Consider the following 19,965-nt stretch of genomic DNA (forward strand, 5'->3'; position numbering starts at 1 on the left):
ATCACTCACTCACTCACTCACTCACAGACTCAATCATTTCCTTGTTTATCCAACACGTATGCTCTAGCCAGGGGTGTCCAACCTGCAGCCCGGGGGCCACATGCAGCCCAGCATGGCTGTGAATGCGGCCCAACACAAAATCGTACATGTACTTAAAACATTATGAGGTTTTTTTATGATTACGTGTCTCAACGTATTTCATGCATGACCCAAGAAAACACTTCTTCCAGTGTGATGCAGAGAAGCCAAATTTTGGACACCACTGCCCAGGCCTTAAGGACCGAAAAATGGAATAAGAAAGAATTCATGTAGGTGAAATGCTGGGTGAGTAGAAGAACTGCCCAGAGGGCGCAGGCAGAAGAGGTGGAGGGGGCCACACAGGTGGGTGTCTGGCCTTGAGATACATCAGGTGAGGAAGAGGGTGGAAGGTGAGTACACAGAGCGGAGAAGAGCAGAGAAAGTGCCTGCCACCTTGCTGAGGACCTGTGAGCATAACATTAGACAACGGTTCTAAAGCAAAATAAGTGTGCAGTGAGGGGATTCCAACGGACCTCCGAAGGAGAGGATGTGCACATTGACAGAGAGCAAGATGAGGTTGGCTAGAGACTTAAGAAAATGGGGCAGGTCTGTCTCCCCATCTGCTGCTGCTGGCATGAGCTACATGCAGTTCAATAAGGGGCCCTCATAAGGGTTTTCGGCCAAGGTCAAGAACCAGATCCTGTCCAAGTATGAACCTCAGAAGGAGGTAGAACTCCACAGCTGGATCAAGGGACTCACGGTGCTGTCTATTGGTCCTGACTTCCAGAAAGTTCTAAGGGTTGAAATAATCTTGTGTGCACTCATGAATAAGCTGCAGGTGGGCTCTGTCCCCAAGGTCAACTGCTTCATGCAACATTGGCACCAACTGGAAAACCTCTCTAACTTCATCAAGGCCATGATCATCTTGAACTCTGCAAACCTGTTTGAGGCCAATGACCTGTCTGAGAGGGCAGAAATGCAACACATGCACAGGTGTCTCTTCTGGCTCTGGCAGGGAAGGTTAAGACAAAGGGGCTGCAGAGTGGTGTGGACATTGGCATCCAGTACTCAGGAAAGTAGAACAGAGTAGAACAAAGAGTAGAACAAAGTAGAACAGAGCAGAACTTTGGTGACACCACCATGAAGGCAGGCCAGTGCATTATCATGTCCCAGATGTGCACCAAGTGTGCCAGCCTGGTGGGCACGACAGCCACGGGACCCGATGGCACATCTGTGACCCCAAGCTGAGGACCAACAAGTAACAACTCCTCCATGTCTCTGCAGGTGGGCTGTATGCAGGGCATCAACCAGAGTGGCCAGGTCTTTGGCCTGGGCTGGCATATGCGACCCCAGTACTGCCCACAAGGCCCAGGGGCCTAAGGGGCTCCTGGGTCTGCAGGCGACTGCTCAAGCCCAGGGAAGTCCCTGGAGTAGCCCCCCTACTACTGAGAGGAGGCAAGCTACTGCGGCCCCTCTTGTGAGGGGTCTCCCCATATTCACCCCATCTGGGATTTTGAGTTTTTCCTGGGTTTTCATCTTTTTGTTCCATATATTGAAGTGCTTCCAGATGAAGGTTTAGGAAGGCCATACCCAGATGTGTGTGAGGTTGGAGTCCCTGCCAGGGCACATCCAGGTAGCAAATGTCCCAAGCAGGCTCGGGAGGAGAGAAACCTGTGCAGGGAAGGAAACTGGCCCGAATGACTTCCTGTTCCTTCCGCGCCTCTTCTCTGTTCTCTGCTGATCAGTTTCTGGTTTTTGTAGCTACAGAAGTTTCAGTCACTTTGAACAAAACAAAAATACATTTTTTTCCTGGCAGAATGGGGTGGGGATGGTGAAAGAAGGTATTATTAGGAAGGAAGTCACCTGGGAGAGGGCCAGGCCATAGTCCCCAAGTATTTTAGGCATCGTGAGGGACTGGATTTCCCCAGGACCCTCCCAGTGAGGAAACTGAGGCCCAGGCAGAACAATGGAGTTCTGAATGGCTGAGGCGAAGCCAGACCCCCCACTTCCATGTTTGTACCCTCCCCCCAGCCAAGCAGTGTATAGAGACCTCCACTGGAGGCCCTCCCTGTGACCAGCCCCACCCAGAAGCCCTGGAAGCAAGACATAATGTGAAACACCAACTTGGACCAAAGGCAGTAGAAACCTCTTTTTAGGGAAGAAAGAAAGGAGGGAGGGAAGGAAAGAAGCAGTGTGGGGCAGCCTCTTGAGTTGTGCAGACCATGAGGCAGATTTCAGACAATTTAGAATGTGATGTCCTGACCTACTCAGACCCAGCGTTGCCATCCCAGGTCCCCACGGTGGGCATTTGATCCAAGAGAGCTCAGTCTTGGGGGCTAAGTACAGACTAATCCTCATATGTGGAAACGTAAGGGCCAGCCATGCTTTAGGAATTAGGCTGGCTTCTGATTTCTCAGAAAATGTCATTGCAGTCAGCAGTGACTGACCGAGGACCTGCTCAGTGCCAGCATTGTTTTTGGCATGCAGAATGAGGCAGGCTTTCCAGAGGGCCAAGAATACATTAAGCGAGTAAACAACAGACAATTTTCAGTTAAGAAATTTCCATGAGAAATGATCAAGAGGACATAAGAAGTGACATAGTGAGAAAGGGGCTTCTGGTGAGGGCTTGTCAGGGAAGGTCCCTCTAGGAGATCCTGTGACTCAGTCCCTCAGGAAGAGGTGTTCCAAGAGGAGCAAACAGAGAGCACAAAGGCCCTGGCCTCTGTCTGAGGAATGGTGTGGAGGACACCGAGACCCTGGACTGCAGGAACAACCGAGCTAGGGCTGGGTGCGCCAGGGTGGGCCATGTCGTGGAGGCACATGCTGTAGGTACGGGCCTGAAGTGCCCTCGGCATGGCTCACAAAGCTCCTCCAGGCCAGCGAGACTTCACAGAGGCTGTGGCCAAGGCAGCCTCGGGCTTGGACCAGGGAGCTGGGGGGAGAGGGAGAAAAATGGACAGTTGGGTGACATCTTTGGAGACTCTGTAGGCTTTGGTGTGAAGCCAATGAGAAGAAAATCAAGCTGCTGAATGGGTGTCCACAGGCCCATGGTTCAAGTGGGAGAGGAGCCTTCTGGCTTGACTCTTAGCTCCGTGTTCTGGAATCCCATCAACCTCCCTTTCCCGCCATCCTTCCTGGCATTGGTCTCAGGCTCTGCTCCTGCTGTTCCAGGGATAGGCTCTCTTGTCTGTGCTATGACCGTTGATCAGGCCACAGCCAGGAAAGCAAACCTGTGTGATTGTTCTTCTCTGCTGGATGCCTTAGCAGACAGAACCCAGAAGTGGGAGCTAAGAACTCCCTTTCCTTCTGGCCCCACCTGGGGGGCTTCTGAGCCAAGGGTTTCAAGGTTTTGTGGCCAGTGTTTTGTTTTGATCTCAGCCTGTTGATAACCAGTGTTGTGGCTGGACCAGCACTTGCAGTCCTTATTACAATTGCAAGACACCCTTTAGCAATAACCATCAGGAAATTTTGAAAGATACAGGTTTATTACTTACAAGGCCTGGGAACACATAACATACTTGGGGCTGTACAGTAAAGTGACAGGGGCCTGGAGTTCTGCCTTTACTGAGGTGGAGAGTTGGGGCTTAGGGTTTCTTGGGCTCACTCTTTATTGGTAAATTTAAATCATAATAGCACTTAGTTCAAGGTATCTTGAGGAGGTGGCAATCACCAAACCACTGAACAGTGATACCAAAGGAGGACATTGGAGAAGGAAAAAGATGGCTAAAGTAACACATCTTGAAGGACAACATTAAAGATTGGTCTGTTGATCTAAGATTATTATTTTATAAAAGACTTTCTAGCATACAAGACACAACTGTGTCCAATTGTATATGACTACAAATAGTTTTCTGTTTTACCTTGTCTTTTGCTATCTATATTATGACTTCAATGCACTATACATCTGTGTTTATAGAAATTTTATTTTTATAATTTCATGTTAAACCTCAAATAAATGTTTCTTTATCTGAAAAGAAATAAAATGTAAGAGTAGGAATTTAGGAATTCCGGTCAAGATGGCAGCATAAGCAGACACGATGTGCCTCATCCCACAGCCACATCAAAATTACAACTAAAATATAATCAACCATCACTCAGAACCAGCAGAAACCAAGTTGAATGGAAGTCTGATAACTAAGAAATGGAAGAAACCACATCCACTCAGACTGGTAGGAGGGGCACAGATGTGGAGCAGGATGGTTTCTCACCCACATGTGGTGGATAAGAATTTGGGAGGGATATCTCAGGAATGAGAAGTCACAGCCCCACACCAGCACCCCCCTCAGCCCAGGGTTCCAGTACCAGGAAGATAAGTCCCCACAACTTCTGGCTGCAAAAAACAGTGGGGATGAGTAGGTGGAAGAAAGTACTAGAACCCCAAGTAGTTCCTCTTAAAGAACTCACACATGAACTCACCTTCTCAGATCCACTCCCTCAGAGCTCCAGCACTGGAGCTGCACCTTGAAAGGCACCAGCAGTACACAGGGAGAAACTGACGTGCCTGGCATCAAGGTGAACATAAGCTATTGTCCCTTTTCTAAACCCTCTCACCACAGAGCTGGAGAGCTTGAGCCGTATTGGAGACTCTATCAACCTGGCTAATACCTCGGAGATCCCCAGAGACCCTCCCCACTCAGCTTACTGTCCCACCCAAGTTACTTTTCCATGTGAATAGCTGGTCTTGGCTCATGCTTCACAACTTCCTAAATACTCTCACTAGCAGTAACCAGTTTGGCTTCACCTGAAAATCTCCAAGCCCAGCACAAGTAGCAGCCACTTCAAATGCTTTATAACTCAGGCAGGGTGGCCTCGAGCAAAGCACAGGTTGGGACTGAACTTGGCCTGTACCACCCAGAAAACCCCAGAGCCTGAGCTACAGTGGACAGCTACAGACTAGGTCAGAGCATCACCACCCTGCCCCTGAAAGCTGTCCCTCCATGGAGGGTGGAAGTTGGTGGTAAGTGGTCACAGCCAATCCCTGAAGCTGATGAGACTGAATAAATCCCTCTCATTGATTATCAACAGCAACCAAGTCTCAGCTATAAGAGGAGCGTGTACTCGGCTGACATGAAAGAAGCACCTCAAGTACCCAGCTTGAGTGATAGGGGAGGGTGTGCCACCAGGACACCTACCATATTAGGCCACACTACTAAGACACAGAGTCAAAGCAGCTCTACCTAATACATAGAGACAAACACAGGGAGGCTGCCAAAATGCAGAGACCAAGAAACATTGCCCAGTGGATGAAGCTCAGAATCAAATCAATGATTTGGAACATAAGGAAGCAAAAAACAACCACACAGAACAACAAGAAGAAAAAAGAATCCAAAAAATGAGGAAAGTAAAAGCAGTCTCTGGTACAACTTCAAGAAGCCCAACATTAGCATCACAGGGGTGCCAGAAGAAGAGAAAGAGCAAGAAATTGGAAATCTGTTTGAAAAAATAATGAAAGAAAACTTTCTTAATTTAGTGAAGGAAATAGACATGCAAGTCCTGAAAGCACAGAGAGCCCCAAACAAGATGGATGCAAAGAGGCCTACTCCAAAACACATCATAATTAAAATGCCAAAGGTTAAAGATAAAGAGAGAATCTTAAAGGCAGCAAGAGAAAAGAAGTTAATTACCTACAGAGATGTTCCCCTGTAGGTATTCAGGAAGTTATTCAGGAAGTTCAGGGAGCCATAAGACTGTCAGTTGACTTCTCAAAAGAAACTTTGCAGTCTAGAAGTGATTGTCAAGAAATATTCAAAGTCAAGAAAAGCAGGGACCTACAGACAAAATTGCTCTACCCAACAAAGCTATCTTTTAGAATTGAGGGGCAAATAATGAGCTTCTTAGACAAGAAAAAACTAAAGTAGTTCATCACCCCCAAACTCTTATTATATGAAATGTTAAAGGGACTTGTTTAAGAAAAAGAAGATCAATATATGAACAGTAAAATGGTAGTAAATACAAATCTATCACCAATTGAATCTAAAAAACAAACTAAGCAAACAAGAACAGAGACAGAACCATGGAGATATGGAACCATGGAACCATGGAAATATGGAGAGTGTTTTGAGGGTTGCCAGATGGAGAGGAGTGTGGAGGAATGGGTGAAGAAGTGAGGAGAATAAGAAGTACAAATAGGTAGAATAGCCATGGGGATGTAAAGTACAGTATAGGAAATGGAGTAGCCAAAGTACTTATATTCATGACCCATGGACATGAACAATGGTGGGGGGATTGCCTGAGGGACTGGGGAATGCTGAGTGGAGGGGGACAAAAGAGTAAAATCAGGACAACTGTAATAGCATAATCAATAAAATATAATTTTTAAAAAGATCAAGAATTTAAAATGTGGGAAAACAAAATAAACAAGTCGCTCAAAGTTCAGTTATTTGAATCCAGTGAGATTTCTAACACAAAGGAGACTCAATGGCTGGGCTCTTAGCTACTGCTTGGCCAACAATGGTTTGCCCCAGATAGCCATCTTTGAAGTGGATGCCTCAGCAATCAAAGCTTAAGTCAGGCTCTTGCACTAAAAAAAAAAAAAAAAGAAGGAATATGAGGGTTTACACTATAATAGCCACCAGACTGGATCTTGCTTTCCAGAAAAAAGAATTTAGTGACTATAAAAACCACAAGAAAGTGGAAATGATGCAGCAACATGCACACAAAGCAGTCAACAAAAGAAAGCAGTAACTTACTCTCAGCTATTTTAATTAACATGAAAGGTTAGCAGATAAAAGCCAGGGAAAACTCAGGAAAACACTGTGATATAGTGATCTTTCTCAAAATTGTAAAAATTGTAACCACCCACATGGGTGTGTGCATATCCAGCAGCAGACGTCTTAGCTATAAACTGTCCTCAACCAGTCAGATTTCTTAGGGCAATGCTGAACTCTAATACCAAACATCACATTACCCATTGTAGTTCGTAGATACTCCCCTAGGTGTCTACAAGTTATTCAGGAAGTTCAGAGAGCCAGTTGTCCTTTGCATACTAAGAACAATAACTACCACTTTAGCCAGTGTGGCTCATTTGATTGGAGCATTATCCCATACACCAAAAGGTTGCAAGTTCAATTCTGAATCTGGGCACATGCTTAGGTTGCCGGTTTGATCTCCAGTAGGATGCGTATAGGAGGCAAACAATCAGTCAATGTCTGTCTGTCTGTTTGTGTGTCCCTCTCTTCCTTCCCCTTCCTCTCTGTTGAGAACCAATGAAAAATATCCTTGGTGACAACAGCAACCACCCAGAAAGATTCAGAGTAGATTTACTAAGTCTGTTAGAAATAGCCTAACAGTTACCCACTTCCTGAGCACTGTAAATGCACTCCTTATTCAGAGAGCCAGTCTCAAGTCAGGTGATTTCAGGTTGTAAGTATGGGGATAATAATATTCCCTTCCCAATTTTTAAAATAAATTGTTCTTTTCAGTGTAATGGTTAGTTCCCTAACCTGGGGAGGGAGAATCCATTCACCCCACTTCACAGGGAACTGCAGGTGAGGCCTCACCCCGAGGGCCAGCAGGTCTTATTCTGTTCACGCTGTCATTGGGGCCATATTACCACACTTTCTCAGGACCTGGTAGAGACCCTGACTTGACCACAGAATCTTCTGGAATGTAACCCTGCTGTTCAGTTTTCATTATATCTATTTTCAGAGCTCCTTTCTATATATGATAAATGATGCTGCTTTCCATTCACAGCACTGACAGGTTCCCACTTTAAAAAGTATAGGTGTTGTTTTGGGAAGACTCGGGAAGAAGATTCGGGAAAGACATGGAGCAGGAAGCACCAGGACTCTGTCTCCCTGCCCGAATAATAATTACACTGGTAGAATCTGTCTGATGTAACTTTTGGAGAACTCTGGAGTCCATTGAAGACTTGCAGCTTCCAAGGGAAGACTTCAATACCTCACTGCAATGATGGGTAGAATAATGAGACAGAAGATAAATAAATAAATAGAGGACTTTATGACACAAGTAGATCTAGATGACATGTACAGAACACTCTATTCAACAACAGCATACACATTCTTCTCCCACGCACATGGGGCATTTTCCAGGATAAAATGTATGTTAGACCCCAAATGAAGTCTCAGTAAATTTAAAGAGATTGATACTATGCAAAATATCTTCTCTTACCACAATGGGATACAGTTAGAAGTCAAAAACAAAAGGAAAACTGAGTAATTCATGACACTTTTTAAACAATCACAACATCAAAGAAAAAAATCATAAAGGAAATTCTAAAAACTTGGGGATGAGTGAAAACTTAAACATGACATACCAAAAATTTGGGGGTGCAGTGAAATTAGTGCTAAGGGGGAAATTTATAGCTATAAACACATTATAAAACAAAAAAGATCTCAAATCAACCTTACTTTACAACTTAAAGAACTAGAGAAAGAAGAACAAACTAAACCCAAAACTAGAGAAGGAAAGAAATAATAGAAATTAGAGCAAAGATAAATAAAATAAAAAGAATATAAAAAAATTAATGAAATCAAAGGTTGGTTCTTCAAAAAGAACAACAAAATTGACAAACTTTTAGCTAGGTGGGCTAGAAAAAAGAAAGCTCAAATTACTAAAATCTGAAACAAAAGTGGGGACATTACTATTTACTCTACAGAAATAGGATTATGAGAATATTATGAACAATTGTATGACAATAAATTGGATAATCTAGATTAAATAGACACATTCCTAGAAGCTCAAAATTTACCAAGTCTAAGTTACAGAAAAAAATAGACCATTCATAACAAATAGCCCTGGGCCTGATGACTTCACTCATGAATTCTGAATTCTACCAAACATTTAAAGAAGAAGTAATCTCAGTCCTTCTCAAATTTTTCAAAATATTGAAGAGGAGGGAACACTTCCAAATCCATTTGATAAGGCCAACATTACTCTGATACCAAAGACAGGCAAAGACCCTACAAGACAACTATAGACCAATATCACTTATGAAAACTGATGAATTCTTAACAAAACAGTAGCAAACAAAATTCAGCAGCACATTAAAAGAATTATACACAATGACAGTGGGATTTATTTCTGTAATGCAAGGATGGTTCAACATGTGAAAAATCAATCAATGTAATACATTAAAGGCTGAAGGATGATGATACCACTGTCATCTCAATTGATGTTGAAAGAGCATTGGACAAAATTCAACATCATTTCATGATTTTAAAAAAGTACTAAAAAAACTAGAAATAGAAGCAAACTACCTCAACATAATAAGACATATGAAAAACCCACAGTGAACATCACACTCAGTGATGAAACAATGAAAGCTTTAAGATCTGGAAAAAGGCAAGGATGCCTATTCTCAACACTTCTATTCAACATAGTATTAGAAGTTCTAACCAGAGCAATTAGGCCAGAATTAGAAATAAAAAGCAGTGCCTGGGATTAAGCCAAGATGGTGGGCTCATGATGGAGCTTTTTAGTGTGTTTGTCATAAATTCACATACTCTCTTCCAGATGGCTATAGCTGCAAAGTAAAGCTTGTTTTGACATCTGATGGCACGATGATAGTTTGCTACCATCCTTTTGTGGATATTCTATAATAACACACAAAGTTATCCGTTGGCCAGATCCTGTGCATAATTTTGAAGAAACACTGGGTCAAGCACTAAAAAACAGATTAGAACAAAGAGATGAACACTTTGAACAAAGACCTATTATAGAACTACTTAGCAAAATGTTCTATATTACTAAGCACCATTGGTGGGAAGTATTCTTGTGGGAAGTATCATAGCTGTTGTAAGAAATTGAATCCTCCTAAAAATGGATGAGACTTCTGGTCAAGATAGCAGCATAATTAAACATGGCTCACCTCCTTACACAACCACATCAAAATTACAACTAAAATATAGACCAACCATCACTCAGAAACAGCAAAAGTCAAGTTGAAGGCAAGTCTGACAACTGTGAAATTAAAGAAATCACATCCACCCAGACTGGTGAGAGGGTTGGAGACATGGAGCAGGCAGGCTGGTCCTATATCCACATGTGGTAGATAAAAATTCTGGAGGGATATTTCAAGAATGAGGAATTCCAACTGCACGCTTACCTCTCCAGCCTAAGGTTCTAATGCCAGGAAGATATGTCCCCATAACTTCTGGCTTAAAAAAAAAACAGCGAGAATTGAGTCAATGGAAAAAAATTTTAGAGCCCCAAGCAGTTCCTCTTAAAGAACCCACACACAGACTTACTCAGATTCATTCCCTCTGAGCTCCAGCACCAGGGTAGAAACTTGAAAGGCACCAGTGATATACAGGCAGAAACTGAAGTGTCTGGCATCAAGGTGAGAGCTGGGGGGAACAGAAGGTGGGCAGAGATCATTGTCCCTTTTTGAACCCTTGCTTCACAGAGCAACAGAGCCAGCAGGCTAGTACCATATCTGAGACTCCCTCAGCTTGGCTAATACTGTTTGCCCCACCATGAAGATCCCTTGAGACTCTGTCTCACCCAAATTACAAGCCCATCCAAGCTGCATTTCTATATGAAGTGTTGGTCTTGGCTCATGCCTCATAATTTCCTAAATCCTCTCTACAAGCAACAGCCAACCTCAGCCTGGGGGCTGAGCCCCCAGCCCCTGTACCTCTTGCTAAGTGGCCACAAGCCTGGCACTAGCAGCAAGCAGCCCAGATTCAGAGCTTGGCTTTGCCTGGGAATCTCCAAACTCAGCACAAGTAGCAGCCACCTGCAGATTCTTTTATAGCTTAGGCAGGGTGGCCCTGGGAAAAACACAGGTGAGTGCTGACCTTAGTCTGTACCACCTGGGAAATCTCAGAGCCTGTGCTCTCAGTGGACAGCTTTAGGCCACACTGGAGCCCCACGACCATGCCCTGAACACCTGATCCTCCTTGGAGGGCAGACATTGGTGGTCAGTGGTCACAGCCAGTCCGTGCAGCTGACTGGCCTGGGTAAATTCTTCCTATTGACCTGCTAACAGCAATGAAGTCTCAAATACAAGAGGAGTGTGTACCCAGACCACATGAAGGACACACCTTGAGTACCCAGCTTGGGTGATAAGGGAAGCTGTGTCACTTGACCCTACAGGACACCTACTATATTAGGTATGCTACTAAGACAGGGAGTCATAGCAGCTCTACCTAATAACATAGAAACAAACAGATGAGCAAAGAAACATGACCCAAAGAAAGAACAGATCAAAACCCGAGAAAAAGGACTAAACAAAATGGCTATGAGCGATCTATCAGATGCAGAGATCAAAACACTGGTTATAAGAATGCTGAAGGAACCTAGTTAGGACCCATTTTTATGCTGACTGGAGCATAGAAAAGATCCAGTCAGAAATAAAGGATACACTAATTGAAATAAAGAACAATTTACAGGAAAACAACAGTAGAGTGGATGAAGCTGAGAATCAAATCAAGGATTGGGAACATAAGGGAGCAAAAACCAACCACACAGAACAACAAGAAGAAAAAAGAATCCAAGAAAATGAGGAAAGTGAAAGCAGTCTCTGGAACAACTTCAAGAGGCCCAAGATTCACATTGTAGGGGTACCAGAAGGAAAAGAGAAAGAGCAAGAAATTGGAAACTTATCTGAAAAAATAATGAAAGAAAAGTTCCTTAATTTGATGAAGAAAATAGACATGCAAGTCCAGGAAGCACAGAGAGTCCCAAAGAAGATGGATGCAAAGAGGCCCACTCCAAGTCACATCATAATTAAATGCCAAAGGTTAAAGATAAAGAGAGAATCTTAAAGGCAGCAAGACAAAAGAAGTTAGGTACCTACAGCGCAGTTTCTATAAGACTGTCAACTGAGTTCTCAAAATAAACTGCATCTAGAAGGGACTGGCAAGAAATATTCAAAGTCGAGAAAAGCAGAGAACTACAGACAAAATTGCTCTACCCAAAAAAGCTATCATTTCGAATTGAGATAATGAGCTTCCCAGACAATAAAATACTAAAGCAGTTCACCATCACCAAACCCTTATTATATGTTAAAGAGACTTATTTAAGAAAAAGAAGATCAAAACTGTGAACAATAAAATGGCAGTAAATACAAGCCACCAATTGAATCTAAAAAAACACACTAAGCAAAGAAGCAGAACCATGGATATAGACAGTGCTTTGATGGTTGCCAGACGGGAGGGGTAAATGGGGGCATAGACAAAGAGGTGAGGGGATTAAGAAGTACAAATAGGTAGTTACAGAATAGCCATGGGGGTGTAAAGCACAGTATAGAAAATGGAGTAGCTAAACAACTTATACCCATGACTCACGAACATGAATAATGGTGGGGGAATTGCCTGAGGGAGTGGAGGGTGCTGGGTGATAGGGGGCAAAGGAGAAAAAATTGAACAGCTGTAACAGCATAATAAAATATAAATTAAAATAAATAAAATAAAACACACAAAAATTCAGATGACATTGAGGTTTTCAGTAATCAAAGAAAAATGTTATCCTATGTTTCATTTGCCATTTGAGAAAATGCAATCAAGTGTATTCACCACTATTTCACATAGTAAAATAATGATAACATGTCTTCTCATCCTTTAAAAAAGAGCAATAAAAAGAAATGTAGACATCCAAATTGGAAAAAATAATAAAGTTATCTCTGTTTGCAGATGATATGATCTTATATGTATAAAACCCTAAAGATCCCACCAAGAAAACTGTTAGAACAAATAAATTCAGCAAAGTAGCAGAATACAAAATGCAGTTGCATTTCCATCATGCATTTCCATCATGAACAATGAATGATGTAAAAAGGAAATTCAGAAACACATTCCATTTACAAAACATCAGGAAGAATAGAATAGTTAGCGATTAACTTAACCAAGGAGGTGTAAGGTCTCACCCTCATCCCCTCCCAGGGTTTGACTCACAGACAGGCTGGCACAGTTGTAGAGCAGGCGAGAGGACCCAGCCCCTTTGAGCTGGCAATGCCAGGGCAAGAGGTGAGAGGTTTTCAGAGGCCAAATGGAGCCTTCTGGGCTGAAAGCAGAAGCCCAGTGAACCAGGCCTGTCCCAAGGCAGAGCCCCAGGGGCTACCAGTGGCAATTCTGCTTCTGCCCTCTACCTGTGAGCTGGGCAGGCCTCCACCCACCCGACAGGTCCCAGAGGTCAATGGAGGGTGACACCTCTAGAACAGGTTGGCTGAGTGACTAAGGTCTGGAGGTGGGTGGCATATTTCTAACTGCTGCCCCAGGTGTGCCCCCAGCTGTACATCATGACGTGGTGCCCGCTGATGGCACAGTGAGAGCAATGGGGGTAAACCAAGGAGAAAGCCAGTCCACCAGTGGCTAGGTTTCTACTGAGGCTGAGAGATTTTACTTGCTGATGAAAATTCTGGGACCTTTTCAAAATTATTTTCCTCCCCTAGCATTACAATGCTGTGAGGACCCCTTTCTAAAAGTTCAAAGTCAAGTAGTGGTGACGCACACTTTGCTTTAGTTCTCCACTGTGGCATTGGCTCTCACAGCCTCCCATCTTCTGGGTTGTAGGAATTCACGGTTGATGACTCCTGCAGTGACCAGAACAGAAACTTCCACTGGCTGAAACGGGAAGGGACAGAAACAGCCTCAGGCCTGGGAGGTGGTGGCTGGGAAATGAGGCAGAGATGCAGGTGTGTGAATGAGACCCAGAATGTTCTCTAAGGGACTCTGCGTCCATGTAGGGAACTCCCCAAAAGTTTTCTCCTGAGAGTGAAGGTATGTGGGAGATCACACACACACATGTGTGACGGTAATGAACCTGGTGGAGTTTTGTGACAATATATCAGTCCTGCAGTTTACCTAACAGCAGGCACTCGACCCAGAATATCTCATTTAACCCACAATTGCCCTGTGAAAGCAGGATCATCACTGCTGTTTATAGATAAGGACACTAAGGCACGAAATCAAGTATTTTGTCTGAAGTTGCATAGTGAATAAATAGCAGAAAAAAGATTTTTAACCTAAGTCTCAAGTTCTCTTTCCATAATCTGAAGGCTCTCCAGGGTCTCTCATTAGATGTCTGTTGTATATTTAACATGGAACCAGAAAGAGGGGGGTGGCTGTGATAAAATCAGAGGTGTACACCTGACTCCATATGTGGCTGTCTTTGTGGTTGGGGATCTGTGGACGAGAAAGCCAGAGGTCAGCATTCAGAAGGGCCAGACACCTGAAGGCTGCCTTCCTTCTGTGGGAAGGAAACCCAGAGCAACAGGGCTGCGGCCACCGGAAGACTGAGGCAGCACGAGCAAGCAGGAGTGTCACCAGCCAAGGCCCAGCCCCAGGAGGCACACCACCTTGTCCCCGGCCTCAGAATGAACCCCCCTCTCTCCAGCTACACCTCTAGCCTGTCTCTTGGAGGTTGGAATCATTTGGGGTAAGAGGGAAAACTGACATTTCCAGATGAGCTCTGAGATCCGGGGAAAACTGACATTTCCAGGGGAGCTCTGAGATCCGGGGACTCCTGCCACCACCGCAGTCTGGCTCTGCAGCATACAGGCCTTCCCAGCATGGCAGGACGAAGGGGACTCAGGTTAGCACACTGGAGCCACAATGTGCCTTCCTTTAATAGGTTTTCCAATGACAAGTTCTATATTCTCCATCCACTATTTAAAGAGCAAGTGGTACTTCTCTCTGATCCTCAGGCCCACCTTTCCCTCACTCACCCCCTTTCACAGTGGGAACCACTGTGAAAAGTGTGGCTTCTCTCTCCTTCCAGTTACTTCATTTACACATTTACAAACTTATCATTTCTTCTAAGAAAAAACATGAATTATGCTTTATGTATTGATCTGCAACTTCCTCTTTTCACCTACAAAAGATGCTCTATTGGCCAGCTTCTTATGTCTGCTGCCTTCTTTTACTGGCATGGGATCCCACTGTGTGGGCACAGGCCCTATGTGTCTGGGTGACTTGTCCTATGCCAAGTGGATGTTTGAGAAGGGGTTGTCCTTTCCCATAGAGCGACTCCCTCTGGGCGATGATCAGAGGTGGAGACAGTGGGGAAAGGATGTTTTATCTCAGGGAACCTGGTGATGCTAAAAATCTGGTCTTTAAGGGTTTTAGAGGAGATGATGGATTTGAGAGGTGATGTTTCTGGGAGGTGACACTTTGGGAAAATGTGGTTTGGGAGGTCTTGGCTCTGAGAGGAGATGGGTGTGGGAGCCGATGGGGTCTGGGATGTGACAGTTTTGTGAGGTGATACCAAGGCGATGGGGTCTGAGTCATCTTCCACGACACAGTGGCCAGCTCCACACAGTCTGGGCTACTTCCCAAACCAGCCAGGCTGGTCAGATGAGGGTCCAGGCTTCCTCCCCGTGGTTCATGGCTGGCCTCCACCCTCTTTGGCCAGGGTGTTTCCTGTACACCTCTTCGTGCACCTCTCCGGGGCCTCCTGCTCCGTAATCCAGGTGAGGCAGCAGAAAGCTTCCTCCCTTCCTACCAAAGGCTTAGTTTGTTGCTCTGAGTCATAGACCAAGACAAGGGGCAACCAAGAGCTTTTTCCTCTTCTTCCGTTAGGCCTCACAGTCGAAAAAACAGGCCCATTCATGTTATAGGAATCGGTTCACCCAAAGGACACACTGTGGTCACGGTTGGCAATTTTAGGGAACCAACAGAACACAGCCCCTGTGGAGCCTGAGGGTCCCTTGCTTTCCAGAAGCCTCCCTCATTCCTTCTCTCCATTTCCCCAGCCTCTCTCCTTGTCCTCACTCCTTGCTCCTCCCGTGAACTGGCATCAACTGATGAACGAGCAAGTTCCTACTACTCTCCATGAGAACACTCTATTCTTCTTCTGCACCTAGCTTCTCATTCTGCTTGGTTGAGGTTTTATGGTTTTACTGCGTTTTCTGTATTCCATGCTGATCTGGACCTCTGGGTCTCTGGGCTAACTCAGAGAGCTCTGGGACGTTCTCTCTGACCCCCTGTATTTTTTGGCTCTGTTTCAAGAGCTTGGCACTAACCAAGCATTGTAAGGACTAAAGAGACATTTGCACCTGCTAGACTTCCCTTCCTTTCCCCAGAGGAGAACTCACACTGGCCTTGGCAAGGGTCTTGATGGCCCCCACCTGGAATGCTCGCAGGTACACTGCCCCCCCCTACCACCACGAGGCTTCCACACATACCTCCCTTTCCAGCCTGGTTGCCTGCACTCAGACAGCTTGGGCATGGCACTTGGAGGGTATGTTTGAAGCTGAATGAACAGACAAGTCACTGTGGAAAGAGAAGCTCGGAGAAGTGATGTGTCTGTCTCTTCATAAGTTCTAAAAGAATTTGCAGGGATGAAAATGGTTGTCTTGATTTGGAAAAATCGAGAGCATTAGCACAATTTTCCTTTATATGTTTTCTATGTTTTAGAATATTTTTTCCAACTGAAAACACGAATGCTAAGAAGAATAGATGGGGAGAAAGGGCCCTTACTTTCTCAATGACTGGAGGCAAGTGGCTTTCCTGGAATGTGGGTTCCTTGTCATTCATGAGGGGTCAATTCCCACGGGGCCCCAGGTAGAAGTATAAGTTTGAGAGTGAAAGGCCTGGAGCCAGTCTGTCCCAGGGCACATCTGCTAAAATCTGATCTTTACTTGGCAATAGCTTCCAGGTCTAAGAAGCGTGCTGTGTGGCAAAGGCTACCTGAGAGGTAAGTGAAACCTTGAAGGAAGGTTCTTCATTTGGGAGCAAGTCAGCCCAACCCCACACCTGCCTGGACCACATTCCGAGAACCCAAGGACCCAGCCCTGCTCTGTGCCTCTGATATTTCCTGATGTTTCAGGCAACTTGGGCCAAATTCTCAGTGTGACTCTCTGGGCAGGTCCTGGACTCTGGTATAGAGGTAGGTGCAGCGAACAGAAGGAGATGGATTACTCTCAGGGCTGAACAGGGAAATGACTAAGCTTGAAGCACGCTTTACACCCTGTGAATGTTGCCTCTTTTCTCCTGAGCCAATCTGCTCTTGGTCTTTCCAGGTCTGTCCTGGGAGCCACCCTGCTCCCCGCAGAGATCAAAAGCTTTCTGACCTCGAGGACCCACATATGCTGCTCCCTCCACCTGTCGAGCCCTTTCTACCTCCTCCAGCACCCCTGTCAGCCTCTCTCAAGTCTTCTTCCAGAACTCACTGCCAGTGTCTACTTCCTTCTGCACTGCTGTCCTCCCACCCAAGGGCCTCCAACTCTTAGTATAGATTTTTTTGTACTTGCAGCCCTCCCGGTGTGCGGAGCAGTGCCTGATGCTCCTCCAGGAACAGCCAGGGGCCCAGTGCATGCCGTTCCTCCCCCAGTTGATCACTGCTCGCTCACTCAAGAGTCGCTTCCTCCCACAAGCTCCCCCAATCCAGGCCGTGTTGGTTGATGTTCTTGGGGCTCCCTGCTCTCTCCTTCTAGTACCAAACCTCATCCCACATTTATTAGGTGGACATCTGGTTGATCCCTGTCTCCTGCAATCCATGCTAAGGTTCAGAAAGTCAGGGATCACTCCCACCCTACTCCCTTGCTACACCTGCTATCTGGTGATTGCCGAGCTGATACTGAAGGGAGGACAGCAGGCAGGGTTCTCTACCAGCGTACATCTTCAGTGCTCCCAACAGTTGCTCAGAAATGCAGAGCTGTCCCCACCCGGACCTTGGTGTAGAGTGACTGGCCCATGCCTCACTGCTCAGCATTTGAGAGAAGCAGGAAAATGTCAGTGCAGGCCCTGTTCTGGTGTCTCCTGACTCCGTATGTGATGCCCCTTTCAGATGGAACTCACCCAAGGGAGCCAGGACTCGCAGACCCTCCACCCTCTGTCCTTGTCCCTGAGACACCCAGACAACGCCAGCCCCTGCTGCATGCTCGGAATCTCAGACTTGGCAATGACACTCCTAGGTGGTGGGGGGGGAGTGCCTAACCTCCCTGACACTAGGACACATGAGCCTAGAAAAGGTTGGGAAAGAGAGAAAGTTCATGCAATGGCTCATTGTCACTGGAGGGAGCAGGGTACAGGTGCCCCATTGGTCCATCAAGGGACTGCTCTCTGGGGAGCAAACACCACCTCTAGTTTTCAAGGGTACGCATTTCATGCAGTAGACACAGAGGTAGTGGGGACAGTCTGCCTTCTGGAGTCAAAAGGTCCTGTTACCCTCCCTGTGGCCTGGGTACATCCCCTCTTCACTCTGAGCCTGTACGGTGGGATGGCACTTATTAGAAAGGCTCTGTGGGATTAAATGAGGTCATGTGGACAAAGTGTCCATGGTGGTGCTGGGCACTTAGTGGGCTACAGCCAAGTTGGTTGTGACTGTCAGTAACCCATCTGTCCAGCAGGCGCCCTCATTGCTTAATGTGTTGGGTGGAAATCCAGGGCTGTGGCGACTGTGAATCAGGTAAGATCCCTTGGGATAAATGCTGGCCCACAGTAGCTCTCCGGGCTTGGTCTTCATCCAGCTTCCCCAGCCATAAACAGAGATGATTACCTCCAACCTTCTGTTGTTCCTTGTTAGGGTCTAGAGCCCTCTCAGCTGGGCAGAGATACTTCAGGGAACAAGCCCAGTGCCATGCTTGAGATGACCACTCTAGATTGGATTTGGGTGGCTGCCGATGGTCTGCAGGGAGCATAGCATTTGATTGGCAATTGTCCAGCTTAAGCATGGTCTTAAGTACTTGTAGCTTTGGGGGCCAGTGCAGAATCCCTCGAGTTAAAGGCTGAGCTTTACCCCTCACCAGCCCTATGGCCTTGGGCAGCTAATGAACTTTTCTGAGCCTCCTTTACATTACCATTAAAATGGGAGTCCTTCTGCCCAGGTTGGCATGGCTCAGTGGATTAAGTGCCAGCCTGAGAACTAAAGGGTCGCCAGTTTGATTCCCAGTCAGGGCACATGCCTGGGTTGTGGGCCAGGTCCCCAGTAGGGGGCAAGTGAGAGGCAACCCCATATTGATGTTTCTCTCCCTCTCTTTCTCCCCACTTCTTCTCTCTCTAAAAATAAATAGATAAAATCTTTAAACAAGGAGTTGATAAGACCTTTGTTTTAAATTAGTGAGTACCAATAGGGAAACTGCTGTGCAGTTACTGGGTTTTGTTTGTTTGTTTTTGTTACTTTGGGGGGATTTCACTGAGGGCTGTGGCTTTCTTTGGCTACCTTGTCTGAGGCGTGTCCCCACTAAAGTCCTTTGGGAGGGAGAAGATGTCCTCCCAGGCCTAAATGACTCAGTATAAGACACCTGGGTGGGTGAGGACTTGGGGGAGGCCCTGACAATCTCACAGCCCATGTGCTCACGAAGGCTCATCCTGAGAGAGAGGTCCTGCTCTGGGGACCTGGTAGGAGAGGGGGGCAATGGGCCCTGGGACAATGGTCCTCTGGGTCACAGGCCACCAAAGCCAACAGCCCCTAGGAAGTTCACGGGGGGGGGGGGGGGGCAGTGTGATTTTCTCACCTCAAATGCCTGGTCTCTCTCCAAAAGAGGCCAGAATGGGTACCACATAGGAAAGGATTTTCGTTTGGGAAAATGTGTTCAGGAATTTACTTCTTATCAAAGGGAAGGAAAGAGAGCTGTATAGAGGGAAAGGGTGAGGGTCCCACTGGAGAGAGGAGAGCTGGATGCCTGCTACCAGCTGTGGGGGAAGCCACCAAAGCGCTGAGGAGTCTGAGCTGGGCGCACGCCCTGGGAAGAGCGCCTTAATTTAAACAAACAGGCAACTACGCGAGTGTCATACTCCTTTAAAAGAATAAAGGAAGGAGGAGGAGGAGAAGGAGAAGAAGAAAAGAAATTGTGGTCCAGAAAACCAAACAAACATGAAAACAAGAACAAGCCCCACAGTTAAGAGGCAGTCAAAGTGCAGGAGGAAGAGGAACAATCCCATCGCTGAGACGCCAGCTGTCCCCTCGGAGTGAAAGGGATAAATCTGATCATGTCCCCTGGGTGCAATGCAGATCTGCCCCAGCAGCAGCGGCGGCGGCTCCAGCAGCCCTCCTCCGGGGCTGGCACTGCTTGAAAGCGTCCTACCCTAAGAGGGACAGACT

General features: G+C 46.0%; 1 pseudogene; it reads left to right on the forward strand.

Moving 5' to 3' along the window:
- Nucleotides 1–652: 652 nt before the first annotated feature.
- On the forward strand, nucleotides 653–19,937 carry LOC119051556 (calponin-2-like; annotated as a pseudogene).
- Nucleotides 19,938–19,965: the final 28 nt, after the last annotated feature.

This window comes from Artibeus jamaicensis, unplaced genomic scaffold (assembly GCF_021234435.1).
Source record: "Artibeus jamaicensis isolate MK-2021 breed Jamaican fruit bat unplaced genomic scaffold, CSHL_Jam_final contig_384, whole genome shotgun sequence".
Classification (NCBI taxonomy): Eukaryota; Metazoa; Chordata; class Mammalia; order Chiroptera; family Phyllostomidae; genus Artibeus; species Artibeus jamaicensis.